Source organism: Mixophyes fleayi, chromosome 2 (assembly GCF_038048845.1).
Source record: "Mixophyes fleayi isolate aMixFle1 chromosome 2, aMixFle1.hap1, whole genome shotgun sequence".
Classification (NCBI taxonomy): domain Eukaryota; kingdom Metazoa; phylum Chordata; class Amphibia; order Anura; family Limnodynastidae; genus Mixophyes; species Mixophyes fleayi.
This window is the reverse complement of record NC_134403.1, coordinates 156,580,043-156,595,650: the sequence shown is the minus strand read 5'-3', so window position 1 is coordinate 156,595,650 and position 15,608 is coordinate 156,580,043.

The following is a 15,608-nucleotide window of genomic DNA, read 5'->3' as shown; positions in this document are numbered from 1 at the left end:
GAGAAAGAGTGGAGAGGGAAAAGTAGCAGTAATGAATAAAGAAAAGATCAAGGTGGAGGGAAAGCAGTTTAAAATATTTGTAGTTAACATTTCTCTATATATCTTTCTTCCTTCTACATTATATATATTTTTCTATTCTGTAGGTCATGTTATTCATAATTTTTTTCTGGCTTCATTACAATTTTTACATTTTTCAACTAAAGTCTTTTTCTTTTATGTGTTGCATATTATATATTTATTCATTTTGCACATCTATTTTGTCTCTAATATAGTCCCATGTGGACTTATTTGGGAATCTTTATCTATGCAAACAAATCGTGGGGTGGCCACTACTCCAAAAACATTAGACTGAGGAGGTGTCATTACACACTGCTGATGCATTCATTTATCCTTGTTGCAACATGGTTGTATTTGAGGAATAGGAGGATGCATTGGCAGACTGCGTGGCTTACTGTTAACACAGGGAGATTTTTATTTTTATTTCTTTAATCAAGGTTTTATAGTGTCAGTTTGTCTTCATTGCTTCCTCAATAAATGGTTTTTTTTCTATTCTACTTTGCATTGTGCTTATGTAGTTAGTATTTCTTCTTTCTTTTGTTTGCTTTCGATTGTAACTAATGTTGTGCAATACTGCAGTTCACTTATATTGTTAATAGATTTCCTAGTTGTAGAATCAGTTTTACAGATTCCAGAATGCCCTACTATCTCTGGATAGTAACATAAATCTTCAGATATTTGACATTTACTTATATAAGGTAAGTTTAATTATTTGTTTTTTATTATTTTATTTAATGATATTTTTAAGACCTGATATATTCCAGTTGACAAACTGTAAGCAGATATAAAATATTATTTTTGTAATCTAATAACAGTTATTGCCGTGGAAAGGAAAAACTCAAAGCACTCAACAGAAAATATTAGCATTTTAGTCCTTTATAAATAGCACATATAAGGCAAAAGTAAAAATGGTATTGTTACTGTAAATTACCACAGAAATAATTCAGTCTAAATATTTAATAAAGCTTTAATACTACAAATATAGTATGTTTGGAAGAAAATACCCTGGGGTTACAAAAATATGCATGAAAATGACAGTGACATTTCAAATACACAGTATAGACGTTATGATATATATATATATTGCACATGTTAAAACAGAATATTATTGTTTTGCATTTTAAAAATAAGTTTGCTAACATAAGCATGATAGTATGATTTTGAAATATTTTATTTCCAGAGCAGACAGATATCAAGAAAAGTCTTGAAGCATAGCCTATGTTGAAATCCATAGTTGCCTGCTTCCTAGGTGTTATCCCTACTTTCAGTACTAACCAAATGCAGAATACATATTTTTGTCTCCATATTATAAGTTTTTATAAATTCTTTTTTTTCAAGCACCAACAATTTTTGGGTGGGGTACGAATTTCCAGAGCTGCTTTAAACGACAAGCAGTAGGATGACAAAAAATTATATCATTATTTTTAAAGTGGCAATGTCGGGTTCCTAACACTAACCTTATTCCTAACCCTAACCCTAATCCTAACCCTAACCCTAATCCTAACCCTAATCCTAACCCTAATCCTAACCCTAACCCTATTCCTAACGCTAGCCCTAATCCTAAAACTAACAGTTAGCACCGATGAGAAACGGCATTGCCGCTTTAAAAATAGTGATATAGAGGTCACAATTTAAAATGAGGTGAAAGCAGACTGCCGTTATTATTGGTGCTCCTGATTTCTAACCACACTGTTGGGGACTTGTTTTGTCATTGTTTAGGTCAGTCAGCATTTATTAGGAGTCGGGCAAGTGAGTTTCGTGTATTTTTGTTTGTGGTAGTCACTGTCTGTGTTATCAGTACTGTTAAAGTGACTACTACCGCAATTGTTATTAAACTTTTATCAAAAGTTTTGTGGTACAGCAAGCAACAAGGTTAGTGATGAAAACTGGAGGGGGCGGGTAGGGTTAAAGGAGGTATTTACTGGGGAATAAGCACAATACAATAATCAAAGTATATATTTTTATTATCTAAAATATCTCTCTTATGAAATTATGTACATTTCCAAAGATTAAAAAGATATTAAGATTGTGGTGATTCTACTAGAATTAATGGCTGAGCACCTATGTATTGAGTATGTGTCTGCTTATCTGGAGAACCTTTACTGTCTGAAACATATTCATGCTAATTAAACCATCTTATTAATGGAGAGGATGCTACAGTGGAATAGGGACTGCCGACATCTACATCTCAAAGTTATATTGGATCATAGCAACAATATTGATGTGAATTGGTGGTGTTAATAATTGCATTATTGGGCTATTGCATCCTGAGTAGCTATTAATTTGTGATCCAAATCACATCTATCTTGTTTTAAGTCATTGGGTAGGTATAGGTGGAGGAGTGCTAGTTCAGAAGATGGGGTTATTGTTTTCTTTGTATCTTTGCTAGCTAAAATAAAAACACAAGGCCTTGGATTGCTGGGCAATTCCAGAAGATATGTATAACATCCACTACTTCATTGCAGTTGCGCCAACAAAACTTGGATTGGGAAGGTCACATTTTGTGGAGTCTGGCTAGAGTTAGGTATAATCTATTTAATGAAACCAGAGAAGAAATTCGCCCGCTGCATGGCAATATAAATGCCCATATATGTATAGAAAACAATAATCTATTTAATGGTCTTATCATCTCTGTGTGGTTTAGGCACTTTTACATGAGGTGGACATTTATGAATATGTATTCCCGTTGGACTGCTGAGATATCTTCTGTAGCTCTGCTTCCCATTTTCTTTGGATAGATGATTTTTGTTGGTTATCTACTGATTATATATAAAAGGTAATGCCACCTTTGCTAACTTCATTTGTAAGAATTATTAATAATAATGAGGGATGTTGTTATAAGGTGCTGTGTTGTTTACTTAAGTCTTTTATCCAGTGTCTAGTTTTAAGGTACTTATATAAATCATTAAAGGCAAGGTGGAATTCTTTTCTTAGTTGGTTAAAGGATAAGGGAGTAAATATTTTAAGCTGCAAGTTTCCAGCCGGTTTGAAAGGTGGAGATGTTGCCTATAGCAGCCAATCAGATTCTAGCTGTGTCATTTTGTAGAATGTACTAAATCAATGATGACTAGAATCTCATTGGTTGCTATGGGCAACAACTCCACTTTTTCAAACTTGCAGCTTGATAAATTTACCCCTAGGAGTACTCCTATGTTGAATACATTGTTGTAGTGCCTTTTGCGTGCCATTAAGAAATATTAATGTCAGAAATCAATTTGGCTGGACCTTTCAAAGACAAATTTCTTGTGGGAGTGGTCAGCTTTTTATTTGTTCTAGTAGTTCAGTCCTATATTACTTGTGTGTATCTGGTTAGGTTAGGGATGCTTCATTTAGTTGGTCTTAGAGATTCTGGTATCCAAATTAAAATCTGAATAGGGAAATTTGGATTGAAAGCCCTCTGTCTTGGTCAACCCATGGTTTCTGGTGTGGTGGTAGAGATAAATCTCTTTATTGTGATAATAAACTTTCTTCCTGGTATTTGGAAAGATTTGGAATGGCAAGATCTGCTATTTTTTCTGTTGAGGGTCATCCACTTGTAGATGGTACGTCAGGACTTATTCTTACAAATGTACAAGATCATACTTAAGTGGAGATTATCTAGGTATTTTTATGGGGTAATGAAGGGTATTGTACGAAAAATGAACATAATTTTGTGTGGTAACATCATTTTAAATGCAGCTCTGCTTCCCACCTAGGAGATCTCATATCTCATCTATGATTTAGTAAGGTTTGAGAGCACTAAAAATTAATAGTAGAACATTTTAAAAAACTATATATTTCATTTTGAATGGACTTTGAATCCATGAGTAGGATATGCCTAGGCTCCCCAAAAGTGTTGCAGATTTGAAGATTCACACAACAGAGAGATTCAAAAACTATACTTAAGGCTCATCTAAATCTGAATTCTGGTGAGTTTGATACCATTAAGGGTATCAAATCATAACCCTTGAAAATTCGAAGTGGAATTATTATTATTATTATTATTAATTTTTATTTATAGGGCGCCACAAAGTATCCGTAGCGCCGTACAGGGACAAACAATGGCACAGTACAAGGTGAAACAGCACAGTACAAGTAACAGTAAGCACTATAACTCTGGGGGCTCAGGCACAGCATGAAAGAGAGAGAGGGAGGGGAAAAGTAAGTATAGGCAGGTAACTATGGCCCAAAAGGGTGGGCACAGATGACAGGTTGAGAGTCACTAAGGGGAGTGGAGAGAAGCGAGAGGAAACAGAGGGCAGAGGGACCGAGAGGAGGTGAGCAGAGTAGCTGGAGAGCGCAGTTAAAAGTGATGGAAACAGAAGGTAGGAGAGCCATGCTCAAAGGAGCGAACAATCTAAAGGGAGGGGAAGACAGACAGACACATGGATGAGACGGAGAGATGGGAGAAATGGAGACGGAGTCGAGGAAGGGGGAGAAGGGAAGTAGGGATGAGAAAGAGAGATAGCCGACTGGTGGGAGTTTAGGCATGAGACTGGAAGGCTTTAAGGAAAAGGTGGGGTTTTAATGTTCGTTTGAAACAGGGACAGATTAGGGGAAGTTCTGATGGAGCGGGGGAGCTTGTTCCAATGGAGGGGAGCGGCGCGGTAGCAGTCTTGGATACGTGCCTGAGAGAAGGTAATCAGAGGGGAAGAGAGGCGACGATCATTAGACGATCGCAGTGGGTGGGAGGGAGTGTGAATAGAGATAAGGTTAGAGATGTAGGGAGCAGTGGAGTTGGTGAGGGCCTTGTAAGTCAGAGTGAGGAGCTTGAAAAGGATTCTGTAGGGGAAGGGGAGCCAGTGAAGAGCTTGGTAGAGTGGGGAGACAGAGGTGGAACGGCGAGAGAGGAAAATAAGCCTAGCAGCGGCGTTAAATACAGATCTAAGGGGAGCGAGATTAGAGAGGGGGAGGCCGATAAGGAGAAGGTTGCAGTAGTCCAAGCGGGAGATGATCAGAGAGTGGACAAGAGATTTGGTGGCATCCTGGGAGAGGAAGGGCCGAATGCGGGCAATGTTGCGAAGCTGGAAACGGCAGGATTTGGCGAGAGAGTGAATGTGAGGGGCAAAGGAGAGAGAGGAGTCGAGGATGACACCTAGGCAGCGGAGTTGGGGAACAGGGGAGATAGATGAGTTGTCAACATTGATAGAGAGGTCAGAGGGGAAGGAGGTACGAGAGGGACGAAAGACAATGAGTTCAGTTTTAGCAAGATTGAGTTTAAGAAATCTAGAGGACATCCAGGAAAAGATGGCAGAGAGGCATGCGGATACCCTGGAGAGAAGGGAGGGAGAGAGATCAGGAGAGGAAAGGTAGAGTTGAGTGTCATCAGCATAAAGGTGGAACTTGAGGCCGAAGGAGCTGATGAGTGCACCCAGAGAAGAGGTGTATAGTGAGAATAGTAAGGGTCCAAGGACAGAGCCCTGAGGGACCCTGACTGGAAGGGAGGAAGATGGGGAGAGAGAATCAGAGGTGGAAACAGAGAAGGAACGGTCGGCAAGGTAAGAGGTGAACCAGTAGAGGACGGTACCGGAGAGGCCAATGGACTGAAAGGTGTGAAGCAGGAGGGGGTGGTCAATGGTGTCAAAGGCCGCTGAGAGGTCGAGGAGAATCAGAAGGGAGTAGTGGCCCAGGGCTTTAGCCGAGAGGAGATCGGAATATCACTTCTATTCATGGACTCACTTATTATTTTGATTTATATATTTTATGTTGACGATATTACACTATTTTGAATGTTTTTGGTCTGTTACATGTTCATATTGGATGTTTAGACCAAAACCAAGAAGAATCGGAGTATACACAAATGTAAGTATTTATGTATTCCTAGATATGCACAGGTATTTGTGAAGTGTAATTTTTTTACAATGAGAGTCATCTGGAGCACTTGAATCACTTCTGTTATATTCTGTTATCATTGTTTTACAACTGATGTAAGGTTCTATGAAGTTAATTTGAGCTGCACTTGGTTGTAGAGCGCTCAATTTCTATTATCAAATATTTTCTAATTTAGCCAATTTCCTTTTTGCATGTTTTATTACATTCCTTGTAGATATGGAAAGACTCCACAACCATTCAGACTTAAATAATTTAAATGCACGCTTCTTCCTTTCCATTTCTTCCCTTACCTTTTTATTTAGCCCCATTGGTTTAGGAATGAACTTGTACGTGTATTTTTTCATCAACAGTTTTTCCATCAAAACTGTATCCCAGTCTATGCACTTAGACTCCTTTAGCATATTAAAATTTGCTTTCTAAAGGTTAAAGTCCTAGTTGATCCCTTATCATGTTGCTTCTGGAAACTAATTTCAAATAAGACCACATTATGATCACTGTTTTCCAAGTCCTCCCTTACTTGAATATTTGATATTATAGCTACATTATTTGTTATTACTAGGTACAGTATATTATGGTATCTAGTTGGTTCCTTTACTATTTGGGATATGTAATGGTCTTTTAGCATTTCCCCTAGCTGTACCACAAGTCTCAGAAATACAATAAACATCTTGCTAATTAAAATCCCCCATAATTATAACTTGACCTAGTTGTGTAGACTTTTCAATTTGCTGTAGAAGTTGGACTTCCTCAACCATACCATTATCTGGTGGTTTATAGCATGTTCCTATTAGCAACTATATTATCACCAATACCCTGGTAAATAACTTCCTGTATACTTGGTTTTAACACTGGTTTAATATAAAGACATACCCCTCCTCCCTTTTTATTTACCCTATCTCTCCTGATTAGAGTATAGCCCTCAAAGTTGACTGCCCACTCATGTGTATCATCCCACCATGTCTCAGTAATACCCATAGTATTAAATTGATTGTTCGTTACTGCTAGTTCTAACTCCTCCATTTTATGTGTCAGGCTTCTTGCATTTGCAAGCATACACTTAAATCCATTGCTTCCCTTTGGTATTCCTTTTTGCTTCAGTATCACTGTTTTTCATATTGGCTTTAACAAGGGCCTCTCCTTAATGGCTACCCTTTCCCCCCTCTCCACTTCCTTGACTCTTATTAAGTTCACTCTTACTGCTCTCAATGTCTATCCCCTAAATACTTGTTTGCCCCTCCCCCCCGAAGACTAGTTTAAAATCTCCAACTTATAACCATCCTCTCCCCTAGCACAGCAGCCTTCTCCTCATTCAGGTGCAATCCGTCTTGACAATCAAGATGGAAACTGATCAAGAAATAAGCCCAGTGGTCTAAGAATACAAAACCTGCCTTCCTACACCAATCTCTTAGCCACGCATTAACCTCCTTAATCTTCCACTTCCTCCCTGGACTAGCGTGTGGCACAGGTAGTATTTCCCTGAAATCATTCTTTAGGACACCCCATCGTCCTCTAACTCGGTCATTGGTGTCAACATGCACCAAAACCACTGGGTCATTCCCAACCCCACCCAAGAATCTGTCCACCTGATCCACAATATGTCGAGCACTAGCACCTGGGAGACAACACGCTCTTCGGCATGCACGGTCCTGGTAACAGATTGCCTTATCTGCCTTCCTAATTATGTCCCTAAGTAACTTTGGCCCCCTGTATGCTGGAGAGACCATTCCCCTGGTTGCTAGTGGAAGCAGTCTCACCCAACTCTACCAATTCTAAACTCCCTTCCAAAATATCTTCCACCAATCTGGATTGCTCAGATCAGAACTGGCCTGCCTCTTCCTCCCTCTGCTACCCTTTGTAAATGTTACCCATCTGCCTACCTGTGCATCCTCATCTGTCTCTGCTCCACCTGGCCCTGCTAATGTATCAACAGTGAGCTGTAAACCCTGCTCCAGATTGGCAATCTCCCTCTTAGATCAGTTACCTGGGCTTCCAAAAAGACCAATTGCTCACATTTCTCACAGAGGTATTGTATATACCTTGGAACAATTACTCCAGGTGTCCATACATATGACAAGATATGCATTGAGTGAGATTGTCACAATCTGCTACTGGCTGCTCTGCAGCATCTTCCATGTGGATGCTGCTCACCTCCTGCAGCTCCTGTCTGCCAAGAACTATGTTGGATTTTGCCATTATATATATCTGGCCTGCAGTACCACTGTTCCTTCAAATGGGCCACTGTGGTACTTGGATTGTTCTGCTGCCTGCTAGAGCAGAGCTCGTTACTCTGAGATGCTTAACACCTGTCTCTACAGTCTGTAGCAGCTATCTAACCACTGAGCCTGATCCATTCTCCTGGTTGTCTGCCTACCTGTGCCTTGTGTCTCCTGTGTAACCTGAGTCCTGACATCTGTGACTCCTTCTATGCCTCATGTCTCCTGAAGCCTGTGTAACCTGTGTTAAATAAAAAACACTTTGTACCTCTTTCACTCAGCCTCTCTAAGTGGTTCACATTTTAGGAATCTTGACAGAGATCTTCAATGCTGCTACCACTCATCTTATTATGACTAAGTTAACCCCGTATAACCTATAGTAGACTCGAAACTACTAACCTTTGCTAGCCCGTTACAAGATTATGCTCCTTACTGGATATAACCCCATACTTTAAACCAAATGCACTTAAAATCGCAATGCAGTTGAAATCACAAGCTTAGTGAAATTGCCTGCCACCTCCTGTTAAATAAAGCTTGAACTAATCAGCTGTATCAACTATTGCACTTTAACCACACACACTAGCTCTAACAGAAAGAAAAGAAGAAATGAAAGAAAAGAAAAGAAAAAAATGCAATTTATAAACAATTTATAAACAAATTAGTAATCTTGAATCTGTCTTACAATAAAGCATTGCTAAATACCCTAGCAAAGGCACCATTATACATTTCTAGAATTGATTTTAAGATTTTATCTTAAAAACCAACATGGTTAATATATCCTGCATATTGTCCCAGTGTAGCCTGTTAAATGCACTTCCCCCATGTCTTGTGTTTGCTCCACTATAGTTTTGACTTTCCTTGTGTCCTCAGATGTGTAACAGCCTGTTAAGTATCCAACCTGACTGGGATATATTAACTTTGGTAGGCCGGGCCGAGTCTATTAATTATACATATATATTTTTGCTAGTGTTGAGCAAGGCAGATTATACGTTTTTCAATCTGCAGGGTCTGTTATGGCTATAAATTGGACTTCTAACATTTCTTCTTGAAAGCTTTACTACTCTTTGCCTAAAGATTATAAAATGACTAAAATTATATAAATTTGTAAGGTTAGGATTAAACTCAGCCAATTTATTCTTATTTCATTGGCTTTAAAAATAATATTTGCCAAATATTTAAGAATGCAAAAAAAAATTGTTATAAAAAAATTCAGCAAAAATGACATGATGGGAATTATAGTACTGTCCATTGAGACAATGTTACACATGACATGCTTAGATACAAAGGCTTTAGAAGCAAAGTGACATAGGAGATGTTTATGCACTTTAGCACAGAAAAGTAACTAGTAATGAAGCCGAAGGGTTTTAGCCTGGGGTGACAATTCATTCAGGTGTCTAGTATTGTTGGGGTACGACTGGAAAGTGAAACGCGATATTTCACGCCCAAATGCAGAATGAGAGAAGTATTTATTGGAACAGTTCTGTGGCTAAATACTGATGTGTAGTTTGTAATGCAGTTTTAAGTTTCATTCATTTTCATTTTTCTTAGCATAGCCCTGACATTCAGCTAGTTCTGTTCTCTACAAATTATAAAAGAAAAGATTATGCCACTAATCATAATTCAACTTTCAGTATCTCTCCAAAATTATACTTCTCACCAAAGACATAAAGTCTGTGCACTGAGGACTTGGCATAACTGTCTGTTATTAAGACAAGCTACTTTTTTTTCACATCAACAGAATGATCATTAAGTGTAAGGATTACTGACCTCTCCTTGGAAAAGCTCCATTATTAAATATTGAACACCTGGTAACCAAAAAATGATTTTCATTTATAATATAGGCTTTATTTAAACTGAACTACACTATATTCAAACTAAACGGAAAATAAAATTGATTCCTTATCCACATACCTTATTTTGCATGTATTTCACCACCTGATTAAATGTTGCCAGAGAACATGATGTAGCTTTAACAATCCTTTTCCGTGTTTTATCTTTAATGAGGTACAGCATCAGAGAAAATATATGTTTGTGTGAATTAAACCCCCTCTCATAAACATGACCTAATATTTAATTTAAAAGAGGAATGTGTATAAACATGTTGTAATACATTACATTTCTTTTGCAGAGATTAAAATGATGACACCCAGGCAAGAAACAATCAATACATCAGAATGGTACACAGCAATAGATAACGTAAAAGCTTAAAACCAAACACAGGTTATTGTATGCATATATATATATATATATATATATATATATATATATATATATATATATCTACCATATAAAAGCTGAGAGAGATCCCTGTGTCTGGATAGACATCTGGATAGATGTGGCGATAAAGATGAAGGATGAGGTAATGGAGAAAAATGATGAGGTGGTGACATGTGGACAAAACCACGTTAAAAATGGGCGCTTGCGTCGGGGAGTAACGCTCTTCCCCTGAGGAGGCCTGGGCTAGGCCCAAATGCATGACAAGAACCTTTTTAACACCTTAAGTAGCTTGATTTGACTAGAATGCATGAGTATCATGCACGGGTTAACTTGTATATATATATATATATATATATATATATATATATATATGCATACATATATGTACATATAGATATGTACATATATGTACACATCTATATGATATGTAGATATAAATACTTAAATATATATATATATATATACACATATATATATATATATATATATATATATATGTGTGTGTATGTATACGTATGTATGTATGTATGTATGTATGTATGCTTCCTCACTACCTCTCCTCCGATCTCCCCTCGATCATTCTCGGTGACTTTAACATCCCCATCGACAACCCCACCTACCCTGCTTCCAGCAAACTGCTCACCCTCTCTTCCTCCCTTGGTCTCACCCAATGGACCTCCTCCTCTACCCACTGCCTTGGTCACTCCCTTGATCTTGTCTTCTCCTACCTATGTAATCTCTCCGACTTCTCCATCTCTCCCTTTCCTCTATCCGACCACCATCTCCTCTCCTTCTCTCTCTCCTCTTCTCCTGCTCCCCTCCCCCTGCCCAAACCTACTCTGTCCATACGCAACCTCGACGCTCTTGACCCTGCCTCTCTGTCCTTCTCTCTCGATACCCTTCTTTCTCCCCTTTCCTCCCAGGCCTGCCCCAACCAGGCGGTCTCCCTCTACAATCACACCCTCACCTCCGCTCTGGACGCGGTCGCCCCTGCCCACTCCGTCCACCCCCGCTGCTCCAAACCCCAACCCTGGCACTCCAAATTTACCTGCTTCCTCCAAAAATGCTCCCGTTCCGCCGAACGTCACTGGAGAAAATCCCGCTCCCTGGCTGACTTCCTCCACTTTAAATTCATCCTTTCATCCTACAGCTCTGCCCTCTCACTCGCTAAACAATCTTTCTTTAAATCCCTCATCTCTTCCCAGTCCTCTAACCCCCGCCGCCTCTTTGCCACCTTCAGCACTCTCTTGGCCCCCTCCCCTCCCCCCCCCTCCCTCCTTCCTGACTGCCTCCGATTTCGCCTCCTTCTTCTCCTCTAAAATCGAGGCCATCCGACTTGAAATCTCCTCCTCCACTCTCTTTTCTACCCCTCCCACTCTTCTGTCCTCCCCCCCCAACCACCTTCCCCTCCACTCTTTCCGTCCCACCACCGGCGAGGAAGTCCACTCTCTCATTTCATCCTCCCCCCCACTACCTGTCCCCTGGATCCCATCCCCTCCCACCTTCTTCGCTCCCTTTCCCCCACCACCTGCTCCCACCTCGCTCACCTCTTTAATCTCTCCCTCTCCACTGGCATCTTCCCCTCCTCCTTCAAACATGCTCTCGTATCCCCCATTCTTAAGAAACCTAATCTCGACCCCACTTCTCTCTCGAACTATCGCCCCATATCTCTTCTCCCTTTTGCCTCCAAAATTCTCGAGAGGCTCGTCTGCAGCCGTCTCACCTCCTACCTTTCTGAATACTCCCTCCTTGATCCTCTCCAGTCTGGTTTCCGCCCCCTCCACTCCACTGAAACTGCCCTGGCTAAAGTCACCAATGACCTCCTCTCTGCTAAAGCCAGGGGCCACTTCTCCCTTCTCATCCTCCTTGACCTCTCTGCAGCCTTTGACACCGTTGACCACCCCCTCCTCCTTCACACCCTCCAGTCTTTCGGCCTCTCCGGCCCAGTCCTGTCCTGGTTCACCTCTTACCTTACTCACCGTTCCTTCTCTGTCACCACCTCTGGGTCTCTCTCCCCCCCATCCACCCTTCCAGTCGGGGTCCCTCAGGGCTCTGTTCTGGGACCCTTACTCTTCTCTCTATACACCTCCTCCCTGGGTGAACTCATCAGCTCCTTCGGCTTCAGCTACCACCTTTACGCTGACGACACTCAACTATACCTCTCCTCTCCTGATCTCTCTCCATCCCTCCTCTCTAGGGTGTCCGCCTGCTTCTCTGCCATCTCCTCCTGGATGTCCTCTCGATTCCTCAAACTTAACCTTGCCAAAACTGAGCTCATAGTTTTTCCTCCCTCTCAAACCCCATCCCCTTCTGACCTCTCCATCACTGTCGACAACACCTCTATCTCCCCTGTCCCCCAACTTCGCTGCCTTGGTGTCATCCTCGACTCCTCTCTCTCCTTTGGCCCCCACATCCTCTCTATTGCTAAATCCTGCCGCTTCCAGCTGCGCAACATCGCTCGCATCCGGCCCTTCCTCTCCCAAGATGCCACCAAATGCCTTATCCACTCTCTGATCATCTCCCGCCTGGACTACTGCAACCTCCTTCTCACTGGCCTCCCCCACTCTCATCCCGATCCCCTTCGTTCCGTCCTTAACGCTGCAGCTAGGCTTATTTTCCTCTCTCGCCGCTCCTCTTTTGTCTCCCCTCTCTACCTAGCCCTTCACTGGCTCCCATTCCCCTTCAGAATCCTCTTTAAGCTCCTCACACTCACCTACAAGGCCCTCGTCAACTCCACTGCACCCTACATCTCCACCCTCCTCTCTATTCATGCTCCATCCCGCCCTCTCCGTTCTGCCTCTGACCGTCGCCTCTCTTCCCCCCTTATAACCTCCTCCCATGCGCGTATCCAAGACTTCGCCCGCGCTGCCCCCCTCCACTGGAACAAGCTCCCTCCCTCCATCAGAACTTCCCCTAATCTGTCCAGTTTCAAACGGGCCCTAAAAACCCACCTTTTTCTTAAAGCCTTTCTGTCTCCCACTTAACTTCCTACCTTATCTTCTGCCTCTGTCCCCCTACTCTCCCTCTCTCCCCTGCGTCTCTCTGTCTGTCCACCCCTCCCCTTAGATTGTACGCTCCTCTGAGCAGGGCCATCTCTCCTCCTGTTTCCACCACTTCTAACTCTGCTCTCCAGCTACTTAGCCCTCCTCCTCGAGAGTCCTCCACCCCACGTCCACTCTCGCTCCCTCCTCCCCCCTGGGGGTCTCCCTGTCTTCCGCGCCCTCCTTCTTGGGCCCCGTCGTTTGCGGATCCTCCCTCCCCCTTCCCCGCCCTCTCTAGCTGTGCATTGAGCTTACTGAGTTGCTGTGTTTACTGTACTGTGCTGTCTCCCATTGTATTGTAATTTTGTTTGTCTCTGTACGGCGCTGCGGATGCCTTGTGGCGCCTTATAAATAAATATTAATAATAATAATATATAGTCTTGTGTAGTCTTGTAGGCAGGGCCGGACTGGGACTAAAAATCAGCCCTGGCATTTAAGGTACACAGGCCCAGCTCAGTTCCAGTAGGGAAAAAAATATGTGCAGCCGAACAGGGCATGACCTTATTGTGTTGTGGGTGTGGCCAACATGGGGCATTGATACATACATTATAATTATACATTACATTTATCATTTTAGACAAATACACAGGTACTACTGTTAGAAGCACGCAGCTTTGCCTTCACAAGCAGTACGTTGTGAAGCGGGACATACCTCCCAACTGTCCTTGCAGTCGGACCAAATCCTGACTAAGGGAGACAGTCACCCAAATTCAGGACTGCCCCACCAGATTCAGGACAGTTGGCAGACTGTCCTGCTCTCTCCTACCTGTCTTGGTCACTTTCACCGCTTGTAGCAGCTGGTTTCTTTAGTTCAGTTCATTCTTGTCTTGATCCTGGAATATTGAATGCCCTATTTTGAAAAAAAAATGGGTACATGAGATTTATAAAACTTCAACCAGCCCCGGTGTTAAAACAATAGCACTCACGTTTTAAAATTAGGCCTCCCTCAAGTCCCCACAATAATAACATTCACATTTAATAAGTAGACCTATTTCCCTCCAACCAGCCCCAACATTAAATTAACAGTATACCCATTTACTCAAAACATATTTCCCTCCCTCCAAACAGTCCCAGCAATAAATTAAATAGCATTAAAGTTTAATTAATATAGCCATTTTCCACAACCATCCCCGACAATAAATAGTTCATATTCACATTTAATAAATAGCCCTCCTCCCCAAAATCAGCCCCATATTTCACTGATAGCCCTAAACCACCCCAGCATTAAATTAAATGTTCCTTCACCTCACCTTAAATAATTAGCCCCCACCTACACTCTACCATTAAATAGATTACCTCCCACACTATATTAAGATCCTCCCTTCCCTCACATATTATATTAAAATACAACGCACGCACACACACACACGCTACATTTACATTTAAAACACCAGCCACGCACAGACACACTATTAGCCACACAGACACACTGTACTGTTAGGCACACAGACGCACACTGTTCTATTAACCACATAGACGCACACTGTACTATTAGCCACACAGACAAACTGTACTATTAGCCACAGACACACTTTACTATTAGTCATACACTAACAATAAACAATAGTGACCCACAGCGCTACAAAGTGGAAAGAATATCTAATCTCAATGCTCATCACAATAAAAATGCTAATAAAGTATAGCAATAAACGTGAATGAATATATAAATGTGTGACTGAACCAATCTGTACTCTCTATATTGAAACCAAACAAAAGGGGTTTAGAAATGAACTAAATAGGAAAAAGGGAAAGTGGAAATGAAAGAAAATGTCCCAAAGATATTTAAAAAAAGGTGCCAAAGTCAGTTGAGCCCTCCAGTGCTGCATACCCACACAAACAGTCCCACAAGGGGTTAATGGCGCACACTTTGGATTGGAGAAATATCTAGATGTGTATCTGTATATGATATATAACATCAAGGATTAAATAAGGGTAAAAACCCATGGTCTATTGCATAGAGACCACCAATATCAAACAAGCAGGAAAGCCTAAGACACCTGTAATTAGATCAATATAACTGGGGGACTCTCTGAAGAATCAAAGGAGAAATTGTTGGCGATTTAGATATCTAACAGTACAGTGTTTATTGCAGAACGAGGCAATCATAAAAATCCAAACAAACATAGAAAAAAATATCACCAGCCGGCAATTAGACAATTAATTGGATCATATATATTGAAGACATATAAAAAGTATATATAAAAAGAGAAGGGGGGGAGAACCTTCAGTACTGAGGTGATCAATTTAATTTGACAAAACGACTATCTTC